The sequence below is a fragment of the Hippopotamus amphibius genome, chromosome 2 (genome assembly GCF_030028045.1).
Source record: "Hippopotamus amphibius kiboko isolate mHipAmp2 chromosome 2, mHipAmp2.hap2, whole genome shotgun sequence".
NCBI classification, from domain to species: Eukaryota; Metazoa; Chordata; class Mammalia; order Artiodactyla; family Hippopotamidae; genus Hippopotamus; species Hippopotamus amphibius.
This window is the reverse complement of record NC_080187.1, coordinates 146,202,870-146,222,976: the sequence shown is the minus strand read 5'-3', so window position 1 is coordinate 146,222,976 and position 20,107 is coordinate 146,202,870. Positions and strand designations below refer to the sequence as shown.

General features: G+C 41.4%; 1 long non-coding RNA gene across 8 annotated transcripts in view; it reads right to left on the bottom strand.

Annotated features, from left to right (window-relative positions):
- The window catches only part of LOC130844037 (uncharacterized), a 39,392-nt gene that overhangs the window by 13,752 nt on the left and 5,533 nt on the right, over positions 1–20,107 (bottom strand). For 4 of the 8 annotated variants that reach the window (XR_009051148.1, XR_009051152.1, XR_009051147.1 and 1 more), the window contains 6 exons: positions 19,445–19,610; positions 11,697–11,872; positions 10,951–11,015; positions 9,793–9,930; positions 7,800–8,185; positions 3,772–5,986 (listed from right to left, as the gene is read on the bottom strand). This is a non-coding gene — a long non-coding RNA (uncharacterized LOC130844037). Of the gene's footprint in view, positions 1–3,771; positions 5,987–7,799; positions 8,186–9,792; positions 9,931–10,950; positions 11,016–11,696; positions 11,873–19,444; positions 19,611–20,107 lie in introns of those variants that run through there. The other 4 variants (XR_009051151.1, XR_009051150.1, XR_009051149.1 and 1 more) reach the window with 3 other exon arrangements.

Genomic DNA, 20,107 nt, shown 5'->3' with positions numbered 1-20,107 from the left:
TTTTCATTTCCATTTGTGTAGAATACCTTTTCCCATCTTCTCACTTTCAGTCTGTCTGTGTCCCTAGATATGAAGTGGGTCTCTTGTAGACAGCCTATAAATGGGTCTTGTTTTTGTAACCATTCACCAAGTCTATGTTTTTCAGTTGGAGCATTTAATGCGTTTACATTTAAGGTAATTATCAATATGTATGTTAATTGTTTGGGGTTTGTTTTTGTAGGTCTTTTTTCTTTCCTTCCTCTTTTGTTCTCTTCTCTTGTGATTTGGTGACCATCTTTAGTATTGTGTTTGGATTGCTTTTTCTTTTTTGTTTATCTATTCAAGTTTCTTGGTTTGTGGTTACCGTGAAGTTTTGGTATAGCAGTCTCTCTCTCTCTCTCTCTCTCTATACACACACACACACACACACACACACACACATATACGTATATGTATATATACATACATAGATACATACACACACACAAGATTGTTTTAAGTTGCTGGTCTCAATTTCAAATGCAGTTTCCACTATCCTCTGTATGTATGCTCCTCATGATTGCTGGTTTGATATCACATTTGTGTGTGAATGATTCCCTACCTTTACCATATGTTTGCCTTTACTGGTGAGCGCTCTCATTTGTAATTTTCTTGTTCCTAGTTGTGGCCTCTTCTTTTCTGCCTAGAGAAGTTCCTATAGCATTTGTTGTAAAGCTCGTTTGGTGGTGCTGAATTCTCTTAGCTTTTGCTTGTCTGTAAAGCTTTTGATTTCTCCATCAAATCTGAATGAGAGCATTGCTGGGTAGAGTATTCTTGGTTGTAGGTTTTTCCCTTCCATCACTTTATTGTTTTTCCATTGGAGTATAGTTGCTTTACAATATTGTGTTAGTTTATACTGTACAGCAAAACAATCAGCTATACGTATACACATATCCCCCCTTCTTTGGATGTCCTACTCATTTAGGTCACCACAGAGCACTGAGTACAGTTGCCTGTGCTATACAGTATATTCTCATTAGTTACATATATTTTTTACATAGTATCAATAGTGTATACATGTCAATCCCGATCTCCCAATTCATCCTTTCATCACTTTAAATATATTGTGCCACTCCCTTCTGGCCTGCAGCTTCTGCTTGAAAAACTGGGGATTCCCTTGTATAATATATTTTTTGCTTTTCTCTTGTTGCTTTTAGTATTTTCTGTCTTTAATTTTTTTCAATTTTATTAATATGTGTCTCAGTGCGTTCCTTCTTGGGTTTATCTTGTATGGGACCCTCTGCGCTTTCTGGACTTGAGTATTTCCTTTCCTGTGTTAGGGAAGTTTTTGGTTATCTCTTCAAATATTTTCTCAGATCCCTCCTCTCTCTTCTCCTCTGGGACCCCTATAATGTGAATTTTGGTGTATTTAATGTGGTGCCAGAGGTCTCTGAGACTGTCCTCATTTCTTTTCTTTTTTTTTTCTGTTCCGCAGCAGTGATTTCCACCAACCTGTCTTCCAGCTCACTTATTTGTTCTACTGTCTCATTTATCCTGCTATTGATTCTTTCTACTATATTTTTCATTCCAGTTACTGTATTGTTCATCTCTGTTTGTTCCTTAAATCTTCTAGCTCTTTGGTAAACATTTCTTGTATCTTCTCGGTCTGTGCCTCTATCTTTTTTTTCTCCCCCCATGACCTCGGATCATCTTTACTATCATTATTCTGCATTCTTTTTCATGCAGATTGCCTGTCTTCACTTCACTTAATTGTTCTTCTGGGGTTTTATCTTGTTCCGTTGTCTGCCATCACATATTGTCTCACTTTCTGTGTTTGTGGGCTCCATTCTGCAAGCTGCAGGATTATAGTTCTTGGTTCTGGTGTCTACTGCCTGGTGGGTGAGGTTGGTCCTGGGGCTTGTGCAGGCTTCTCCTGATGGGACTGGTGCCTGCCCATTTGAGGGTGGAGTTGGATCTTGTCCCTCTGGTGGGCAGGGCCATGTCAAGGGGTGTGTCTACAGGTGGCTGTGGGCCCAGGATGACTTTAGGCAGCCTGTGTATTGATGGCTGGGACCGTGTTCCCACTCTATTGGTTGTTGGGCCTGAGGCATCCCAGCACTGGATCCTGCAGGCTGTTGGGAGGGGCCAGGTCTCAGTGCCAAAATGGTGACCTCCAGGAGAGCTTACACCGAGTTATATTCCACAGGGGCCTCTGCCACCAGTGTCCTTACCCCTGCAGTGGGCCGCAGCTCACCCTGCCTCCCCAGGAGACCCTCCAAGACCCACAGGTAGGTCTGGCCCGGACTCATATGGAGTCACTGCTTTGCCCTGGGTTCCAGTGGATGTGAAACCTTGTGTGCGCCCTCCAAGAGTGGAGTCTGTCTCCCCTAGTCCTGTGGAGCTCCTGCACTCAAGCCCTGCTGGCCATCAAAGTCAAATGGTCTGGGGCTCCTCCTCTTAATGCCAGACCCCCAGGCTGGGGAGCCTGATGTGGGCCTCAGAACTCTCACTCCTGTGGCAGAACCTCTAGAATATAACTGTTTTCCAGTTTGTGGGTTACCCATGTGGTGGGTATGGGATTTCATTATATTGCAAAAGTGCCCCTCCTACCATCTTGTCGTGGCTTCTTCTTTGTCTTTGGATGTAGAATATCTTTATTGGTAGGTTCCACTCTTTTGTTGTTGATGGTTGTTCAACAGTTAGTTGTGATTTTGATTTCATAAGAGGAGATGACCTCAAGTTCTTCTACTCTGCCATCTTGTCTCCTATAATTTTTTCTACTGTCTGTTTTCTATTTCCTCATTTTTTGCTCTTATATTTATTATTTTTACCTACTTCCTTTGGGTTTACTTTGTCTTCTTTTTCTGGTTTCTTAAAGGGGAATCTAAGTCATTAACTTTAGAGCTTTTTCTCTATAAATGTCCTTCTAGTCACTGTTTTAGCTGCATCCCACAATTTTAATATATTTTCATTAACATTTTAATTCTATATATTTTCTAATTTCCTTTATCTGTCGCATAGATTATTTAGAAATGTGTTGTCAATTTAAAATATTTGGTGTTTACCTAGATACCTTACTGTTAGTGATTTCTGACTTAATTCCACTGTGGCTGGAGAATATGTATGATTTGAATTATTTTAAAATTATTGAATCTTTTCTGTGGCCCAGCATATGATGTATGTTGGTGAACATATCAAGTGTACTTAATACATATTCTGCAGATTTATGGTGTAGTGTTTTATAAATATTAACTAAGGTAAGGTGATTGAATTATTTGTGTTTTTACTGGTATTTCAATTTGGTGGTTCTATCAATTGCTGAAAGAGGGAATAAAAATCTCCAACTATGATTTTACTTCTCTCTTTGTTTCTGTCAATTTTGCTTCATTAATTTTGAAGTTCTGTTATTAGATGCATCTACACTTATGATTATTATGTCTCCTATAGAACTTGTTCTCATTATGAAGTGTCCTACTTCATCTCTGGTTATATTCTTTGTCTCGATGTCTATTCTGTCTGAGATTAAAATAGCCATTCCAATCTTTATGTTTACAATTTTCATGATGTATCTTTTTCCATCCATTTATTTTGCACCTATCTCTTCTTTATATTTTAAGTGTGTCCTTTGTAGACTGCATGTAGTTGGTATTATTTTTTCAAGATCCATTCTGATGGTCTCTGTCTTTTAATTGGACTGTTTAGTCCACTAACATTTAAGATACATATGAATATGATTAGAGTTAGAGGTACCATTTTACTTTTTTTTCTATTTATTCCTCTTTTTGATTCTTCTATTTCTACTGTTGCCTTTGTATCATTTAATAAATTTTAGAATTCCATTGTAATCTATTAGCTTTTAAGCGACACTGATTGCTCTAGGGATTACTAAATATACCCTTCACTTTTCAGTCTACTGAGCTAATATTATAACACTTCATGTAACACGTAGAAACCCTGGATTCATGGAAGTGCATTTTACTTTAGCCCATCCTTTATGTTATAGTTGTCACATAGTTTATACCTACATATATAATATCCTCTACAATGCAATGTTATACCTTGTGCTTAAAATAGTTCTATGTATTTAGAGAAATTACGAGGAGGAAAAAATCTTTTATGGTTACCCAGTTATTTACCATTTTTTAAAGTGTTTTGTCTTTTTATTTTTACTGAGTTATAATTGACATACAACACTATTAGTTTCAGGTGTACAACATAATGACTCAATATTTGCATATACTGCAAAATGATCACCTCAATAAATCTACTTAACATCTGTCATCATATATAATTACAGAATGTTTTTCTTGTAATTACAACTTTTAACATCTACTCTCTTAGCAACTTTCAACTATGTAGTACTGTATTAACTACCTTAGCCATGTTGTACATTACAACCCCATGATGTATTTATTTTATAACTAGGAGTTTGTACCTTTTGACTCCCTTCACCAATTTTGCACCCTTACCCACTCATCTGGCAACCACCAATCTGTTCACTGTAAGATTCCACATATGCGTAAGATCATATGGTATTTGTCTTTCTCTAACCTAGTTCTCTAACTTCTTAAGGTCCATCCATGTTGTCCAAAATGGCAAGAGCTCATTCTTCTTTAATGGCTAAATAATATTCCATTGTGTGTGTGTTGTATACACACACACACACACACACACACACATACAAACACATGTACACACATACCCACATTTTCTTACCCACTGACCTATCAATGGATATTTAGGTTTTTTCCAACTTGGCTATTGTAAATAATGCTGCAATGAACATGGTGGTGCGTATATCTTTTGGGGTTAGTGCTTTTGTTTTCTTTGGATAAATACCAAAAAGTAGAATTGCTGGATCATAGGGTAGTTCTATTTTTTTTTTTTGAGGAACCTCCTTATTGGCTGCACAAATTTACATTCCCACCAACAGTGCACAAGGGCTTTCTTTTCTCCACATCCTTGACAACACTTGCTATTTCTTATCTTTTTGATAATAGCCATTCTAACAGATATGAGGTGATATCTCATTGTGGGTTTGCTAGTTACCATTTTTTGGTGCTTTTCATTCCCTCCTAAGGATTCCAGTCTATATCTAGTATCACTTCCTTTCAGCCTTAAGAACTTCCTTCTGCATTTCTTGTATTGCAGGTTTACTGGTGATGAATTGTTAGCTTTTCCTTATCTGACAATGTGTTTATTTTGCCTTCATTCTTGAAGGATATTGTCATTGGATACAGAATTCTAGGGTGACAGTTTCCTCGTAACAGCATTTTAAAGATGTTGTTCCACAGTGTCTTCTGGCCTTCATAGTTTCTGACATGAAGTTATAAAAGATGAGAATCACTGTTCTCTTTATAAGTAATGTGTCATTCTTCTCTGGGTGATTTCAAAATTTTTTCTGTATCTTTAGCTTGTAGCTGATGGACTATGATGTGCCTGGGCATGGGTTAGGATTTGCTGGGTTTCTGAAAGCTGTATGTATGTATGTTTCACTAAATTTGGAAAAATCTTAGCCATTATGTCTTCTAATTTTTTTTCTGCCTCACAAGAATTTTTTCTACCCAGAGAGACTACGAAGGGCAGACAATAGTATAATTAACATCTTTAAAGCACTATTAGGAGAAAATGTCAAATATCCAGTGAAAATATTCTGCAAGGATGATGGCAAAATAAAACACATTTTCAGATAAGAAAAAAACTAATAGAATTATTACCAAGAAGCCTATAATACAAGCAATGGTCTTCAAGGACAGAATTTCATTTAGAATTCTACTTCCTAGTTTCAAGCCCATTACTTCTTATGGTCTTTATGGTGTTTCTCTCTTTTGCTTAAGGAACTTAAGAAGCTGCATCTTACCTGAGAGAAATAGTTTTCTGAGATACGTGCGACCTGCTCAATGCACTGCTCCAGGAGTCGGCAGGGATTGGACACATCAGCACACTTAATCAGCATTCGTTTGACCAGAGTGCAGTTCTCTGGAGTCCTGAGCATAGTGTTTATGGCTTCTTGATCTTTATCAGTTTCCTAAAACATGAGTGGAAGTCAAAGCAATCAAAATGGGTCCCTAGGTACCAAGCTAGTTTTAGTCCTGTGGTCCCACTGTAACCACAATAAGGCACTGTCCAGGATCTACAAGTTAGGGTCTCGTAAAACAGTCCTGAGGATACTCTGAGCATTGAGGTTGGACCCTCACTCTACAAAGGGGAAAACCAAGGCCCAGTGAGATTCCAGCAGGACCCAGAAATAGAGGGTAGTGCTGGAGTTTGGCGTATCTGCCTTTCCCCTCCTTCCTGGCTCTTTCTCTCACTCTTACAGGTGCATTTTTTTTCTGTTCTATCACTCTCCCTTGGTAAGCACTCAAAGACTGGCTTTATCTTTTATAATATTCACTGAAAAACAGTGTGAGTTGAAAAATAAAGATTTCTCTGCCCTCACAACAGAAAGCGTGTTGTGGTCCAACCAGGGGCTCTGCTTCTCACAAGCCAATCCCCAATCACCCAGCTTTGTGAGAGGTATGGTCTTGGGCATTAGCTGTCAGTGTACCAGGACTGTGTCAGATATAGTGATACTGCCTAACATTTTATGGTGTAGAGAGGACTTAGTCATTCTCTTTCGATCCGCACTCACAAAAAGATCTTGTGGTAGGCATGAAAATCAGTATAATTTACTATTACACTTTACAGACGAGGACACTGGGACTCTGAGAGGTGAAGAGACCCACCCAAAGCTACCCAGCTGAACCAGGATGAGAACCTAAGTTCCACCTTTAGTCCTGGATTCTGGCTATTCACAGTACTACATGCTGTCGGCTTCACAAGGAACCCCTCTGGATGTGGAATCTCAATCCATGGTGCGATGGACTCTCTGCTTATTGGCCCCCTGAAGCAAATTCAGGTTGGAAGAGGGAGCAGGGGCAAAGAACACAGTCAAAGACATGAGCAGGCATCTCCTCTGATTCTATGCCCATCAAGCTACTTTCCAAAGGAGTCAGTCATGTGATTTCTGTGAGTAGGCACAGTAGTCTAAGAAGGCCTGATGGTCCCAGCTGAGTGGTTCAGCTCGGCCCAAACGTGGCCTGTGTGTTGTGAGTGGTGCACACTGTCTGTGGAGTTTAAAGCTTAAGCCTGTGGGAGACAGGAGGCTGTTCCTGGGCATGATATGGGTCAGAGCGAGCTCCCTAGGAGACCAGGTAGCCAGGAGTTCTTGTTTGGGACTGTCATGACACATGACGGGGCCCTCACTGGGATGGTGGCAGCCACGTTGTGAGAAGGGGACGATGCTGAGAACACTTAGGGGTTGCAGTCAGCAAGGTCAGATGACCTACCAGGTGCTGGGGGCTTGAGGAGAGGAGAGAACTGAAGATGACCCCAGGCTTCTGACTTGGGTATCTGCTTGGATGATGGGACTCTGGGCCAGGCAGGCGACCCTGGGTGGGAGCCGTGCTGGGCAAAGGTGATGAGCTTGGTCTCAAACCCCGCTGACTTTGAGGGCTGGGGGGGTGGGCGGCTAACGTGGCCATATCCAACCGTTAGTTGGCTCAACTTACCTGCAGGTTCAGAGTGAGACCCCTCAGAAAAACAGCCCTATCCTGTCCTTGCTGGCTCTCTCCCCGGGGACCAAGGCCGGCTCCTTAGTCTTCCACGGAATGGCTGGGGTCATGTTGTGAATTAATTATCAACTCCCCAGAGCCACAGCGTGGCTCCTGCCTGACTTCTCACGTGGCCGCCCCCTCGGCTGGCCAGGCTGCGCCCGTGCGGGCCCCCCGGAGCCGTCACATGGCACAGCAGCCCACCCCACTGCTGCTGCCTGTTGAGCATGCAGCACAAACACAGCTCACCTTTATCCTCTCTTGGCAGAGAAAACAGGCAGTGGCGCGAAGCACATCGGCAGCATGTGTAGAGTTGTGGTAGGCGTTAGGAGCATGATAATTGGCTTCGATAATTTGTAACCACGATCTCAGTGTTGTCTCAGAACGTTTTAAGACTTCACAGACTCCAAAGCAAGCAAATAGTTTCAGACCAAGAGAAATCAAAGGCCATGTGGCCGCCGCCTGGTCTGGAGAGAAGTAAAGGTGAGAATCATCTGTGTCCTCCAGGCCAGTGCTCCAGTCATATGCTTGCTCTCCTTGTTCAGAATCTGGATTCGCTTGGGGTTCAATTTCTCTCTCTCTGCTCTTTCCTCTAGCACTTTTGAAGTAAAAAGAGTTCCTGTGAGTGCATTAAACTAGGAGAGATGGTAAAATGGCAGAATGTCATTCAGATGCTTAGCACGCCCATGACAGGAGACACACTGTCTACCCCTTGTTAAGCCTAGAATCATAAGTCACAGTTTGAGCTCATATTAAGCACACATGGATGGAGGTGACATTTATAGCAATCACTAACTTATATGTTATCAACCCATTCTTTTATACTCAGTAAAACTAAATTGTAAGGCTTTGGAAGGTCATTTTTGTGCGTATTAGCTTAATGCAAACATGAATCTGTCATATCTTCAACTTGTTTTCCAGTACCAGGGCCCGGTGTCACTACAACTCATGGTTTCCACCCTCACAATCTTAGTTTATAACCTGGGTCAACTCCCTCACCATTTCTCATATCAGACGTTTGAACTGGTCACCACTCTCTTTAGGCCCTGTTCCTGAACTCTAACCTCTATTTTCACTCCCAAGTAGGTTATCTTATTTCCTACCTCAGAGAGAAAATGGAACCTAGTTTTCAGAAATCCTGCAAGCTCCCCCAAAACCAACCAGTAAGTGCATCTATATCTACAAATACCTCTGGCCCTTCTCCTCCCGCTGCAGGGCAGGAGTATTTCACCTGTACCCATCCTTGATGGTCTCTTCAGGGAACTAGATCCACTGACCCATTCTTTTTCACAGCTCTATCTTTATCACTTCCTTCCTTTAGCAAATAAATATTCTCAAGTTGGTCTCATCACCGTCTCGAAGAAGATATTTCAAACCTCTGTGCATGACATACAAAGTTCACCATAATCTAAACCCTATATTCCTTCCTACTCCCACCTCTTATCACTACTCAACATGATCTAATTCTTCAACTCTAATAAATAATTTGCAGTTCTTTGAATGAAACATTGTACTACGCTTTTTTTTTCCCTTTATAACTTCGTATGTCTTATTCCTTCTCTCTTGAAGGCCCTTGCCCTAATTCTCTACCTAGCAAATGCTACTGTTCTTCCATCTCAAGGCTTCTATTGTGAGACTTTCCCTAACTCTCCCTTTCCTCTTGACCCAGTCTGGGTAAAGCAGCCCTTGTTTATGCTCTCAAATCACATCCAGGGTTTATCTCACTGTTCTCCAAACATCTCTTTTAAGTGTTTGTCTGCCCTACCACACTGTGACATCTTTGAAAACTAGGGACTCTGATCTGTCTGTCTTTACATTCACAATCCTCAGCACAAAGTGAACATCCCAAGAGCTCATTTATTCAACATATAGCTATGTTAATGTTTGCGAAATAAATAAATGAATGAATGCTTTGGTAAAATTTCAGCCAAAGGCAGATAATAAAAACAGCCAAAGTGTTTCCTAATATTGCTTCATTCTGAAACCAAACTACAAGATTTTAAACAAGAGAACATTAACAGCTATGGTCCAAGCTTTATATTCAAGGATGCTTCCAGGAGATGGAGGGGACTCCTGAGATGCCACCTGTTCTATTGCCTCTGTTGTGGTGTGAGGACTCCAACACATATGAATCTAAGTAAGTGAATTTTCTATAGCAATGCCTCATACTCAACAAAGCAACTTCCTTACAACCCTTCTTTGAGCAACAATTTTTTAAAAACTGAAGTAAAGGATAAAATACCTGTCCTAAAATATTCTTGAGGTGAGACTAGGCCTCCTGTGGGGTGAATTTCAGTTCCACTATCAAGTGATCTATCTTATTAATCACTAAAACTGGACGGATGTTTTCAAGCCAGGCTTGTCACAGAACTGCCTGTGTCTGTTTAAAACAGAAAGGAAAATGTAAAGCTCATGATTTGAAATAATTAAAGCACATTAGAAAATCTTGATTAATAAGCAGCTCATTTCCATACTCTTTTATCACAACTCAGGCCATGCCAGTCAGACACAGGTGTTCACTAGACATTCAGAAAGTACATAACACAGAAGCAAAGAACTACAGACAAGAAACTGTCCTTGCCTTTATGGAACTGAGTCTATTTAAGAAGGAAAAATAAAATTGTGTAAAAGATAGTGAAGAGTTTTGTGGAATTATACCCATACACAAAGTTTACTGAATAATGAGAAAAACAAACACTCATGTTGCCAACACAAAGGTCGAAAAACAGAACATTCTTCCAGAAGCCCCACGTACACCTTCATGATCATACGCCACCTCTCAGTGGTTAACAGCGGTGGACACTACTCTGCTGTTCTGAAGTCAGGTCTATTCATGTTACTTATCTTGTCAGAACACCTAAGACACTACACAGACTAAGGCTGTGCTTCTCTAGTTGGGGGACCTGTGCTCTTACGGGCAATCAAAGGGGAAGTCACAGAATAATTACAGCATGTCTTCCTGGAATTATCAAATTTTCTCCATTTCTACAAGAAAACCTCATTTCATTGTGCTCTGCTTTAGTGTGCTTTGCAGATGCTGCAGTTTTTTTGACAAACTGAAGGTCTGTGGGACCCTGCAACAAGCAAGTTTACCAGCACCATTTTTCCAACAGCATTTGCTCACTTCACGTCGCTATGTCAGATTTTGGTAATTCTCACAATATTTTACTTTTTTCGTTATTAATATATTTGTTGTGATCAGTGGTCTCTGATGTTAGTATCACAACTCAAGGAAGACTCAGAAACGGTTAGCAGCTTTTATCGATAGAGTATTTTTTTAATTAAGGTATATGCACTGTTTTCTTAGACATAATGCTACTGCATACTGAAGAGACTTCAGTGTAGTGTAAACATAACTTTTATATGCACTGGGAAATCAAAAACAATTCCTGTGACTCACCTTCCTGCAATATTCACTGTACTGCAGTGGCTCAGAACCAAACCCGCAATATCTCCAAGGTATGCCTGGAATTTAAACCTTTTAGTATTCTTTTTAAAAGACATTAAAACAAATAAGCATATATTAAGAAGTAGGACACAAAGGTGACAACATTTTTAAAAATAAAACATAAAATTTCAAAGAAAAACTATTTTAAAAATGGAGTTTAGAAAGCCACTCTGAGTTTCACGTCGACCGGAGTTACATGTTCACTCTGGCCTTAGGGGTGAACTTTTTGAACTTTAGTGGGAAAGATTAGAAAGCCTAGATCAAGGACCTGGAAGAGTAAGAGAGCGGAGGAAGAAGGGAGAGAGAGAGTGTGTGTAGGTGGGAGGAGCCCTAAGTGTAGACTGAGAAACCAACAGGAGAGACTTTCCCATCTAGGGAAAGATGAGGAGAACTAGCTCAGTATCTTGCTATCAATAGCCTTTCACAGTTCAGAAGCTTTTCCACTGGAGTAAAACCTCCAGATCCTCCTAAACACCTCTCCCATTTTTGCCGAGTCTGTCTCCAAGAGGACATCACAGACACATGTCAAACCACCTTAAAGTCATTCTCTCTAATGTCCCTTCAAAACTCAGGTGATTTAACGCCATCGCAGACTGGGACAGTATCGAATGTGAAATGTAAAACCAGCTTTCTGATGCTCACTGAAATGTCTAGAGTGGCACATAGGCATCGACAGTCAGTTCCTCCTCTCGTCCCACCTTCTTTAACCTGTTACATATTTCCACGTTACAATCCACTACCGGCGGACAGACCCCTTCCACAGCATCCACTACAATGATGCACCCTTCACAAATGAGAACAGCTGTCAATATTTCTGAGGAGAAATCCACGGGTCCTGGAGAGTCTGTCAGATTAATCAGGTACTCCTCATCACCTGCAATGAAATTTGAACACACACACGTTCAGTTGTGCAGGTATACAACACTATTCCTCAGGCAACCTAGAGGAAGAGAGCTTCTAAGAAATGACTGAATAAAGCTGAAGACAAAAGTTCAATCAACAGCCACCATTCCAATTTAGGAATTCCCAACGATGGAACTACTTACTCCAAACACCATCTGCATAACATGTTAAAGGATTTTATTATTCTAATAGTTACCACTTATCAAGAGCTTACTGTGAGCCAGGCACTGTGCTACACACTCGTGCTAATCACACATTACTAAACCCTTAAAATTATCCACATAAGATAAACATGAGTCTACTCACTCTACAGATTAGGAAGCTGAGACTAAAAGAAACTAATGCCTGAGAGTGAAAGCTATTCAAAGGGGCCAAAAGAAGAAAAGACACAAAGCTGCTGACCAACTACTTCTCTCCAACTTCTCAAAGAGCATTGTGTGAATATGTGCAGCAAGATTTAGGTTCAATCCTACACAAATGTAAAGAGCAGCTACTCTATGCCAAGCAGTGTGCTATACCTTCTTCAATCCTCACAACAAAGCTTTAAGCTTACAGCATGGTGAAGACTCATGCCTGTGTGTCCTGTTTTAGCTCTGAAAGTCTAACATCCCATCACATGCCAAAGTTAGTCCCATGTCCCATTAAGCCCTAGGTCAGTCCCAGACAAACCAGACTACTGGTTACAGAGTACCATATTACCAATAAAACATAATTAAGTAAACCAAGCAGAAAAATACTAATTCATTAGAATTCTACACTCATTCCCCATTTACTGCTCAATTTGATATAATTCTCTTTTAACGGCAAAATAATTATTTAAATGATCGAACACCTGAATATATCTATACTTCACTTTTGCTCCTCCTGTTAACTCAGTGTTTTTCAACTTCTGTGTGCTCCAGAACTTCTACAGAGCTGAATACTGTAACTCATAGGCCATTTAAAGGAACTTCCTCAGTGTAATTGTAACAACTTGCTGACCTGACTGGTGTCCTATGTGATACCAATAATGATAAAACACCACCACTCATGTAACCACAGCCAGAGCTCCCACGTGTGGACTGCCTGTCTGGGCACTATCTGGCACTGTTCTAAATATTGTATAGATGTTATCTAATGTTTACGTACAACAAGCTTTGCAGTAGTTACTACTATTAGTTCAATTTTACAGAGCAGGAAATCAGGGCAAGAAAAAGTTAAATATCTTTCTGAAGGACATCCAGCTAGAATCAAAGCCTATGGTAAACTGCCTAAGATCAAAGAATTCAAGCCAGTCAAGTGGAAGTCCCATCTATTACCTCCAAAGTCATACCTTTAACCACTACCCTCAAGATGGCATACATTTCATCTCACATGCCAAGATGCCCACTGGTAGTGAATTTCTGAACACTAGATTAAGGATTCCAAAATGCGGTGGGCTCAGTGGAAGAGACTGCCATCAACAGCAAGACTGCCTTCTTACATGCCACTCCTTCCCCTGCTTCCTGCTCTTTTCACGCAAATTGCTTTGTAAGGAATTCTGGGGAAGACTCCAACCAGAGGAGACTTTAGAGTGGACATCTCTAAAGAAAGTCAATGAACCAGAGGAGACTCCAACTAGAGGAGACTTTAGAGTGGACATATCTAAAGAAAGCCAATGAACCAGGGCTCTTCCCTGTCCCTTACCCCCCCACCTCCACCCCTGGTGCCTCCTCAATCAGGCCTTTTAATGTCAGGTCTCACAGCCACCCTTGTGGATAAGCACCAGGGGCCCAACCAAACAGACCAGAGGAGAATGAGCAATGCTAGCAAGGTTCAGGTTCTATCCGTTCCCATCACATAAAACAAAAGCTGTGAGATTCTTGAAATCATTCAGCATTTTTGCAGCCCAACCCTTCATTTCATAAACATGTGAAAGTCCCCCAAAGGGAAGAAATTTACCCAAGGTCACAAAAGCAGCTGCAAGCCAGAAACACACACAGGTCTATCTAGCACCTGAGTCACTTCCTATCAAGGTCACCAATGCCTTGATACTTTGCAGCTAGGGAAACAAACACTTGTTTGTTCACTTGGCTAAGAACCAGCATTAGGAACCCCAGAGAGAACAAAGATTGATGTGCACTTCTTGGAACCCATTTAAGGGTTTGAAACCTCTGCAACCTACTTGGGACTCCTCTATGCTCACATCACCCTGGAGACAAACTCAGAGAACAAGGACCAACGATCTTTCACTCAACTTCACATTGCTAATATGTGCCATTACCATAAGGCACAGGGCCTACTGTCAGAGCAACTGAAAGGGTAACAGCAGCGCACCTTTGACTAAGACTTAGAGACAGAGACACACACTCACACACACACACTCTCACACACACACGCTCTTAAGGTGAGGGACTTGAGCATGCTTACAAGCTGACAGGCACCAGGACAGAGGAGAGAAGTCCAGAGCACAAGTCTTTCACAGTGACAGGAGGCAAGCAAAGACACTAATAACATTACATTTTGAGGGGCAGTGCCAAACAGTTGAGCGAATTCTCCTGTTTTCTGTGAAACAGAAGGTAAAAATGTTTGCTGAGATTGTGGGAGAGGGACTGAGAGGTGGACTGGAAGAGACTAGAAGGTTTAAGAGAGCTGTTGCAGAGAATGAGCAAGGCCCGACAGAGAACACAAGGGAAGTACGCCAGCAGCCCGAGGACCAGCCGAGAACCCAGCCCAAGTAGAAGGAGGAAAAAGTGCGGACGGTTTGCTCTATGATGGGTTAGAGTCTTACTGGGAGGACAGAAGGCCAAAAAAGCAAACTGGGACCCTGGCAAGACTGTCAGCAAACAGACAAATCTGAGGCACATGAGGCAGGAAGTCAATGAAGGACAGTGATGGAACTCAAGAGACTGAGAGGCTTTCTGAAGTCAAAGAATGGGTGCCTCGCTACACAGGTGGGAGAGCTAGGAAAAGCAAAGATTGCGGAGAAGGGAATACTGACATTTGAAATGTCAAAGATGAACAGTCCTGGGGGATGCTAAAGTCCAGAAAGCAGCCACGCCAGTGGGTGGGTGAAGTGGAGATCTACATGTCACTACTGCTGAAAGGCCATGCTGTTGGAGAGGTCGTTTTCAGAAACGGTAAAGGCTACCTTGGTGAATTTGGGTAAAAAAGAAAACGATGAGCCAGGTGCCAAAGTCACTGATGAACAGGGAGCGGGGACTGTAACCGGGAGCTGACAGTGCTAAGAAAGGGTGGAGAATAACTGGATGGATGGTAAGAGTCTCAGAGGAGATGGGAGTTTTAAAGCAAGGGTGAAAGAACTAAGCTTTGAACCAGAACTAGGGACAAGGGAACGGCAATCCCACGTCCTAACCCAGACAGATGGAGCATGAAAGAATGAGTAGCACTCATGTGAAAGAAGAACAAGGAGAGCTGTGTCCTCGGAAAACAGCCAGGCAGGAGGAGGAGGGAACAGCAACAAAAGATGTTGAGGATGTAGGGATACTTGTTTACCTTGGAATGTTTTCAGAGAAAGTTTTGGGAAGGAAGGGAATAGTGAGAGGTTGAGAGAGGGTATTAGAATCACAGAGAAACATGGGGAAGAGACTACTGAGAGGCCAGGCCACGTGACCTCCACCTTGGGTGGTGACCAAAGACAGCTGGGACATGGGTAACGCTGGCCACAAGTAGATGTCCGTATGTAGTCGTGGCAATCCCTGCTGGACAGGAGAGAGGGACGCTTAAGGGACTCAGCTGTGGCCACGAATGACTGATTTCCAAGAGCCTTCTGGTCCAAATGAACAGGCTGGAAATGTAATTACTTGGTCCCCAGGACAACTGCCACATGCTAACTACTCTGTCTTTGGGAGAGTTTCTTTGCCTCTGTGGACTCCATTTTGCACACATGTAAGATGAGGACAGTGTCCATCTCACGGGACTGCTGTGAGGATTAAACAAAATCACACATCTGAGGCATCGGGCTCAGAATCAAACGATCATGCGCCCATTTTCTCAGATCTGGCATCAACTGAGTGCTTCACAAAGTAAAGCCCTCATTATCCTAAGAGGAAAACACCTGATCTTTAGTCAAACAGGGGATTATGGGACCCTTCCCTCCGAGCCCTGGTCCCAGAGGAAGAGGACAGTACTCAGAACCACGGGTTTACATTCACATAGCCACAACGTAAGGGAAGCTACTGATACATGCTGGACTGTGTAAATCTGGAAGGCATGGGTCAGTTTCCCCATGGCCTAGTCTCAGAGATTAAGACCAGACAGCCACAGAGTTGAAACCAACATGGGTGTAAACTCTCCACTTGCCCACGACCATAACCCCCTATCGAGGTGTTTACAGAGGTGAACTTGCACGTGGATGTCTCTGCAGAAAGCCCTGCCACATCCTCGGTCTCCACACATGGAGCACATCCGAGCTACGATGTGGTGGCCACTCGGGGTACATCCTGAGTGTCCACCACACCAGGCTGTTAGCTAGCACATATGCCTGAAGTGCACACTGAACTCCTGTACCTGCAATTTGTTCTACATAGTACAATACTTCATAATTTTTAATAAGTTGCCAGTATTTTAAAAATTGGAGGATTTTACCAAAAATCTTGATGCCAACTTTTCTTGAAAAAACAGAAAAACACAAGGCATCAATCAGCTGAAGCTGAACAGCACTAGCCCCAACCCGGGGTGGGGAGGTGCTTCATGGGTGGGCAGAGTCTACTCTCCAGCTCATAACAGTCCCACCCAGACTGCCTCATTCATGGAGAGGTGTTGACACCAGCACCACATCAAGAACTAACAACACAGCACTTAACAGTCAAATCAGACTGGTGTTGGAATAAGTACTTACTCTTTGGGGGGAAAGTTAAGTTAGATGCCTACCTCACAGCTTGCATGTACACACATACACGTGTACAATTATGGTAGGATTAAATGCTAAAACTGAAAATATAACGTGGTAAAACTAAAAGTAATTTTTATTTCAATCTTGTGTTTTACTTTACATTCTACGACATAGTGAAGTTTCTATAACGACACATAAACTTGTAAATTTACTTAAAATTTTTAAAAAGATGAATTGGAATGAAAACTTCATTTCATAAAGTTCTGTAACAGCAATATCTGCTCACACGTACAAAGAGCGGCTACAGAGTAGAAATGACAACAACAGGCCTTTTGAGACTACTCAAAGAATAGTCCATGAATTTCTAATGATTTAACCCATCTGAATACATTTCTCTCACTTATATTTGCATCCTAAGCTAAAGGATTCAAAGGCATTACATGCCCTGAGGATTTTTTTAACAGAATGTAGATTGTTGGGATTATTTCCTAACTCTTGACATGACCAGATAAATGTAGGTATTCTTCTGGGAAGGTCACAAAGAGAGCTAAGAAATAGGAAAATAACAACGTTTAACAACATGGTCCCAACATTTGTACCAAATTTTAGTCACAAATGTAAAGATGAGAGAAAACTAACTAATGAAATAACTAACTAACTAAATAAATAAAGATGAGAGAGGCTCCATTTTCTCAAGAAAGAACTGGGTCCCTGGAAAATGCTAAGATAAGAATATCACCAGGATGGTTTTCAACACCATTTCTGTAACATGCATAGTTTTGGTAAGCTTATTTGCTTATGTTAAACTACAAAAATACCTTATCTTTCAATGCAAAAAGGATTTGAACAAATTTTTGAAAGCTGGTTAACTTAAGAGTCAAAACCAGAAAGGACTTCATTACCATTTAGTACAGAGATCCTCAACTAAGATGCATTTGGAAGGAGAATGGGAAGGAGGGGAAGATGTGGTAAACACAAAAATCACCTGTGGAGTTTCTTCAACCATCAGGTTTTCCTCCTCCAGAAGGGACCTCCCCTTCAGACGGTCCCACCTTCGCAGCAGGAAACGCCCCACTGCAGAGCGTCAGTGCTGAGACACAGATGACAACGTATCTCATCTCTCAGATATCCCGAGAACATGTGTCTCAGTCAACATCCCCAGCTTCCATCCCCATTCTGTAGATGTGGAAAACAAGGCTCTAACCGTCAAGCGTGGTGACTGCCTACCCAAAGGCCCCTTCTAGGCCATCACAGTCACAGGGAAACAGGTGAAATACTTTATGACTCCACTCCAATCCCCACGGATCAGGCGAGGAGGTGACCATCTGAGATGGGCCCGTCCACAGGTGCAACCTCTGCCGTGGCCTGGCATCAGGAGAGAAGCTGAGCAACCTCCTGCTCTGAGCATGTGTGCTCGTGACCACAGGAGAAAGCAGCGCTGAGCAGCAGAACTAAGGGGGAAAGCAGGCACTGAGAGGAGGGGTCAGGGCAAGGGCAACGTATGAAGATGGAGACGCTAAGGGCAGGCAAACGCTATAAAACACCGAAAAGACGTACAGGGTAAAAACAGATCAAAACAGAGAACTCAACCCAAGGTTGACAGTGGAGTTCCAGAGGGAAGCTCCATTAACCTTTACTGACGGTTTCGAGAGCCATCCTGCATCCAGAATCAACATCTGCCTTCAATCTCTTTGAGATGTCACTCCAATTATGCTCCTGCGTTTTGATTTTCATGAATACTCCTTCTAATATCACTTCATACATACCCTTTCAATAAGCCATCCGACCCCACCCTAAGCTAGCTTAAGCCTCTGCTCTGTGCAATCAAGAAAGTATATCTAAAACAGTAAGAGGGCACGTTGCCCGAGGTCATACAGTTAAACAAAATAAAGATCAGACCATCCAATTCCCCGGGTCCAATATCCATTTTCCTACAACACTAAACCACAAAGACGAAAATGGAATCGGTGAAGGTCATTGTATAGAAAGTAAACCTTAATAAAAGGATTAACATAGGGAGTCGGGGAACTAGAGACAAAGTCCAGAGAGCAACTAAAATTGACACTAAAGTAAGCTTCAAATAAAAACAGACTAGTAATATGAGTGTGGCAAAAGGAAGGCTACAAATCTCTTGACGTCTGTAAAACTAAGGAGAGATAAGAAATAAACTGACCTAAAGAAACTGGAAGTGAAAACTGGATTGCAGAAAAAGATGGAATCAGTTCAGTTGAGGAGTGTGAGGTAGGGGGTACTTCCAAATGGATTTATAAGAAAGACAAACAGGAATAAAAATGCAACAAAGGAAAAAGACCAAGACCTTCCATGCAGCTGAGTTTAGTTGCTATATAAACCCATAAAAGTGGATGAAAACCTCAAAACAATGAATAGGAACAAAGACCCAGAAGCAAAAGTTGAACATTGAGGAAAGTCTATAACTGGGTAGCAAAAGGGGAAAGAAGATGCAGAGACACCAAACAAAGAAAAGACAGAAAAAAGACACAGGACAAGAGCAGACTGGAGCATTGCTCTAGGTCCACAGGAAAAAAAAAGAAAAGAAAAAAAGAAACTGACCACTGACCCATTCGCTGGATTACAGAATGAGGACATACTCTTTAAAATGTGAGAGGTAGTTTTTAAAAAAGAAGGCATTACTTTAAATACTAAACACTGGGAATTCATGAACTTAAGAGCTTCAAAACTGGTTTAGTTCAAAAATATTTTAAGACTCACCTCAAAGAGAAGAGTCACGCCCCACAAAGTACCACCCTTGATGGCAGTGCCAGAGATGTGACACTGTGAAGGATAAACACAGGTCAGTCCATTAGGGAAATGAATTATATCTTTATTATTTTCTTCTAGTTTTAAAAATTCACATGTTGTGTAATATTTCCAAACACTGCAAAATAAATATTTTGAAAAGTGTAAGTTTCACATAATCTAGCCCCTCAAAACTATGGTTAAGGTTTTGGTATATATCCTTCCAAACATCTTTATCTACATACTTAATATATCCTTATTACCAAAATACATTCACATCTTATAAGTATTTACTCTGCAACTTGCTTTTTGTCTTTTTTCTATATAATTATATATAGATCAAACACATGTTTGAACAGCTGCATAGCATTTCACAGCATGGATGTATCAGCTTACTTAACTATTTTCCAAAGACAGACATTAAGGTTGTTGGCATTCTTTTCGTTAATACAAACTTTTGGGTGAATATCGATAAACATATATCTCACATGCTTGTATGACTATTTCTGTCAGATAAATTCCTAGACGTGTTACTGTCAAAATGGTATCCTGATCTGGGGATAAAAACTATAGTGATCATGGCAAAACACAGTCAAGTAAATAAGACTCTAGATCTAATATGCAGGCCGCGGGACA